This window comes from Nicotiana tomentosiformis, chromosome 8 (genome assembly GCF_000390325.3).
Source record: "Nicotiana tomentosiformis chromosome 8, ASM39032v3, whole genome shotgun sequence".
Taxonomy (NCBI): domain Eukaryota; kingdom Viridiplantae; phylum Streptophyta; class Magnoliopsida; order Solanales; family Solanaceae; genus Nicotiana; species Nicotiana tomentosiformis.
Genome location: NC_090819.1, coordinates 103682590 through 103688589, shown reverse-complemented (window position 1 = coordinate 103688589; position 6000 = coordinate 103682590).

The following is a 6000-nucleotide window of genomic DNA, read 5'->3' as shown; positions in this document are numbered from 1 at the left end:
GTTAAAAGTCGTATACACGAGGTGACGAGTGTGTACACGGGCTAAATGTGAAAGATTATATTTTTAAATTGTGTAGATCACTTTTGCGCATTTATTAAATTATTTTATCTTGTTATATTCTCCATCATTCGTCTGAGATATATACTTTAAATTGTTTGGCCTTTTCCTGCTAATTGTTATACCTGTTTAGTTGAAACTTTATTTTTTACTCTATGCATTATTTGAAGGGAGATTTTCTTTAAATTAAATATTATTAATATGAAGTATTTGACATTTTTAAATTTGATATTGAATGCAACGTATTAAAGATTTTTAAATATTATTTTCCTGAATTATTTATTCTTGAATATTTTTGTAATATTTTTGTACTCATTGTGATGGAGCCGTGAGCTCTTTATTGTGGAAAAATATTATTGATGATTTATTTTGGCATGAGACGTGAGCTCTTTATTGTGGAAAAATATTGTTGTTGAATTATTTTGACAAGATAAATTATTTGAGCACTTGAGGTGCAAATTGTGATATATTGTGATATTGATATGCATGCGGTGGTATAATGTCTGGGTATTGAAATGCATGCGTTGAGATAAGGGTGGCTTGATACGCGTGGCTAGTAGGGGAAACTACTAGAAGTCATGCGGTGTGATAAGGATGGCTAAAACGCGGGATGCTATTTCGGAAAAAATATTTTCTTTAAAATAAATTGTGAAGGCTCCCGCGGTGAGATAAGAAAATGTGATATTGTAAATTTATTTATGATTTGGGACTACGAGACGGTACCTCGGGAGTGCCCTTGTTGATATTGATTTATGGCCGTAGTTGCCTTTGATTATTATTGTGATTTTCATAAAGTTGAAGGAAATTCTGTTTTGATTTCCACGAGATATTATTTGCAATTATTTGGTGTCATTAAATGTGACATACTATTTGATTCATTTTCAATGTCATTTTATTTTACTACATTGATAAACATTTTACCATGCCATTATTATATTCCAGTAGGGCCTCACCTGACCTCGTCACTACTCTACCGAGGTTAGGCTTGGCACTTACTGGGTACCGCTGTGGTGTACTCATACTACGCTTCTGCACATCTTTTTGTGCAGATCCAGGTACATTTTACCAGCCTAGACGTCAGTGAGTTACTTGCGCACGGAGACTTCGAGGTATATCTGCCAGCGTCCGCAGACTCCGGAGTCCCCTTCTATCATTTTATGTTGCTTCCTTATATTTTATTTAGACTTGATATATAGAGACATTGAGAATAAATTCTTAGAAGCTTGTGATTTATTTCTACCGGGTTTTGGGAGTTGAAATTGTTTGAATTGTAGTTTATTTATTTAAGATATTTATTATTATTCCGCACTGTTAGGCTTACCTAGTTTTAGAGACTAGGTGCCATCACGACATCCTACAGAGGGAATTTGGGGTCATGACAAGTTGGTATTAGAGCACTAGGTTCATAGGTGTTATGAGTCACAAGCAAAATTAGTAGAGTCTTGCGGATCGGTACGGAGACGTCTGTACTTATCTCCGAGAGGCTATGGAATTGTTTGGAAATATTCACTTCTTTGATTCCTTATCGTGCGCCTTTGTTGATTTCAAAGTTCTCAACAATTGTATTTCTATTCTCTCATAGATGGTGAGGACACGCACAACTGGATCTGATGATCAGACACCCGAGCCCCTTGTTGGAGCCGCAAGAGGCCAGGGTCGGGGCAGAGGCCGAGCCAGAGGCTGAGCCAGAGGCCAAGGAAGATCACGTGGTGCAGCCAGAGCACCTGCACGAACTGCTGCACCACAGCCACCAGTAGCTCCAATTGGAGAGCAGGCACCTGAGACGCTTGTTACTACTCCTACACTTTAGGAGACTCTTGCCCAGTTTTTGAGCATGTTTGGCACTTTAGCTCAGGCAGGATTAATTCTACTTGCTCCTGCCACATCTCAGGCTGGGGGAGGAGCGCAGACTCCCGCCGCGCGTACTCCAAAGCCACGTGCCCAAGTTGACCATGCCCCAGAGGTTATACCAGTGCAACCAGTTGTCCCAGTTCGGCATGATATTAGGACAACAGTTTCAGAGGGGGAGCAGCTCAGGCTCGAGAGGTATAAGAAGTACCACCCTCCCACTTTCAGCGGTTTAACTTTAGAGGATGCTCAGGGTTTTCTGGAGGAATGTCACTGTATCCTTCGTACTATGGGTATTGTGGATTCCAGTGGGGTTTCTTTCACGACATTCCAGTTTAGAGGAGCAGCCTACCAGTGGTGGCGGGCATATGAGTTGGATAGTCCCGCTGAGGCATCTTCACTCACTTGGACTCAATTTTCGGATATGTTCTTAAGGGAGTATGTTCCTCAGAGTTTTAGGGATGCATGGAGCGCAGAGTTTGAGCAGTTACGCTAGGGTTCTTTGACCGTGTCAGAGTATGCGGTTCGATTCAGTGATTTGGCTAGGCATGCATCAGCCTTAGTTGTTACTATTCGAGAGCGGGTTTGCAGATTTATTGAGGGTCCTCACCCTAGTATCAGATACAGTATGGCCCGAGAGCTAGAGATGGACATCACATACCAACATGTGGTGTCAATTGCTAGAAGATTGGAAGGTATGCGGACTCGGGAGAGGGAAGAGAGGGAAGCTAAGAGACCCCAAGATTATGGACTATATAATATTTCTCGTGCCCTAGTTGCAACCCGTCATGGTAGAGGTTATGTGAGCCGTCCTATTCATTCAGCACTTCCAGCTTCCAGTGGTATTCCGACTACTCCCAGACCTCAGGTTCCATATTATGCACCACCAGTGTCTTCTGTACCTCCTGTATGGGGTGCTTTCATCGGACAGTCTAGTCGATCAGGCCCGAGCCAGTCCCAACAACCACGTCCTCTGAGGGCTTGTTTTGAGTGTGGCAACACTCGTCATATCATGAGGGATTTCCCCATACTTAGGAGGGGTACACCTCCACGGATTTCTAAGGCCCCACCTATTCCACAGAGTCCTCAGGCTTCTCAGGCCATAATTACTGTACTAGTTGTCACTCCACCTGCACATCCAGCTAGAGCTGGAGGTCGGGCAGGTAGAGGTCGCCCTAGAGGGGGAGGTCAGGCCAGATATTATGCCCTTCCTGCTAGGACAGATGTTGTTGCATCCGATTCTGTTATCACATGTATTATTCCGGTCTGTCATAAAGATGCATTAGTCTTATTTGATCCAGGCTCCACACTTCTTATGTGTCATCTTATTTTGCCCCGTATTTGGGTGTATCACGTGATTCCTTGAGTTCTTCTGTTCATGTATCTACACCCGTGGGTGAATCTATTATTGTGGACTGTGTGTATCGGTCGTGTTTAATTGTTATCAGTGGTTTTGAGACCAGGGCTGATTTACTATTGCTCAGTATGGTGGATTTCGATATTATTTTGGGCATGGACTGGTTGTCGCCCTATCATGCTATTCTGGATTGTTACGCCAAGACGGTGATGTTGGCTATGCCAGTTCTACCGCGGTTAGAGTGGAGAGGTACCTCGGATCATGTTCATAGCAGGGTTGTTTCATTTCTTAAAGCTCAACGAATGGTTGAGAAGGGGTGTAATGCGTATTTGGCCTATGTGAGAGATGTTAGTATTGATACTCCTACTACGGAGTCAGTTCCTGTAGTGATGGATTTTCCTGATGTATTTCCAGCAGATCTTCCGGGTATGTCACCCGACAGGAATATTGACTTTGAAATTGATTTATTACCGGGAACTCAGCCCATTTCTATTCCACCATATCGTATGGCCCCAGTAGAGTTGAAAGAATTAAAAGAATAGTTACAGGAGTTGCTTGATAAGGGTTTCATTCGGCCAGTGTATCACCTTGGGGTGCTCCTATCTTATTTGTGAAGAAGAAGGATGGTTCTATACGGATGTGTATTGATTACCGCCAGCTGAACAAGGCTACAATGAAGAACATGTATCTATTGCCACATATTGATGATCTATTTGATCAGCTTCAGGGTGCCAGAGTGTTCTCTAAGATCGACTTGCGTTCAGGATATCATCAGTTGAAGATTCGGGAGCCAGACTAGACGTCAGTGGGTTACCTGCGCACGGAGACTTCGAGGTATATCTGCCAGCGTCCGCAGACTCCGGAGTCCCCTTCTATCATTTTATGTTGCTTCTTTATATTTTATTTAGACCTTGATATATAGAGACATTGAGAATAAATGCTTAGAAGCTTGTGATTTATTTCTACCGGGTTTTGGGAGTTGAAATTATTTGAATTGTAGTTTATTTATTTCAGATATTTATTATTATTTCGCATTGTTAGGCTTACCTAGTTTTAGAGATTAGGTGCCATCACGACATCATACGGAGGGAATTTGGGGTCGTGACAATCGGCTTATGTGACTGTTGATTTTAGAACTGACCATGTCGACCTAAATTACAATACTGATAACTCTGGATCAGAGGTGCACTAATAGGAGCGGAAGGTGTGTTGTATGCTAGCTGCTTAGGATGAGATCCATAACCACAACTACCCGAAGCATCGTGGGATGCTTGAAGTGCTGACTGAATTGGCCGGGAAGGATAGACCCTACCAAATAAACCCCTGTCTCCAGACGAAGCACCACTGAAACTACCAAAATGACGAGGCCTCTTCTCAAATGCCGCCTCTCTACCCTGACCACGAATCATCTCGATCGGTCTAGCAATCTCTAATGCCTGCTGGAATGAGATAGTATCCCCAGTCTCCTTGGCCATCTGTAGCCTGATACCAAAAGCAAGACCATCAATGAAACTCCTCTCTCTCTCTCCCTCACAGTAGAAAGCAAGACAACTGCATGGCAAGATAAATCCACGAATCTGGTCTATACTGGGTGTGAACAACTAATTTTTGACCCCACCCAAATTCTATACTATTTTAGTGTAAATATTTCTTTTAGATTTAATCTTAATATTTAAACTTTTATCTTACTCTTAATACATTTTATATTAAATAAAAAATACAAAAATACTCATTCTTAGAGTAGTAATTTTATTTTGCTAGCCAAAATTTTATATATATATATATATATATATATATATATATATATATATATATATATATATATATATATATATAAAATTTCTTTTAATTAGAACTTTAATAAGTAAGCTATAGAATCTTTCTTAGTATCGTTTAAAGTACATGCAAATATATAATTCTCCTATATTGTAAGAAATATTAGTTAATCTTCTTATCTTCATAATTTAATTTATCTTTTAAAATAAAATACAAAAAAAAAAAAGAAAAAAAAAAGAAGAAAACAAAATGAACGAAACTTGCGTAAAAAATTAATAAAGTTTGGTTAAAAAACAAAAGGTCTGATTCTCACCATAACAATGATGAACAACCCCAATCCCCTAACTTCCCCATTTTTTGCTAAAATCCCCTCTCCCTCACGTCTCGTCTCCCCACAATCCTAACTCCCTCACATCCCTTTCCCCACTTCCCCCACTCATCTCACTATTTCCTCACATCAATTATACAACACCCACTCACTCATCTCACTACTTCCTCAGATCAATTATACAACACACATACATCTATATATAATTGACACACTTCACAAATAAAGGGGGCAGAAGAAAAAAAGATAGAGGGGATTTGAAAGAAGAAAAAACGATTCTTGAATTAAGAGTTTAGAAAACATTTGACTTCTTCATCTTCTTTAAAGAAACTTAAAAATATGGATTTCAAAGAGTGAAGATACGAGTGGATGTTTGGTTACTGCTTGGTTCCGGTTATGCTCGGTGATTTTGGTTCTAGTCACATACATCCTATTTTCTTTCGTTGCTTGTCATTTTCACTTGGAATTTTCGAAGCTAAAGTTTGTACCAGTTTTTATTCTTATTAAAGAAGCCTCACTCTACAGGTTTTCTTCTAATGTTTTGTTTAATATATTTTAATGTGTTTGTTGGAATATAAACCGTAGATAGCAGTTTAAGAAGAATTAAGATCTATTATGAAGTTGTTGTATTGCA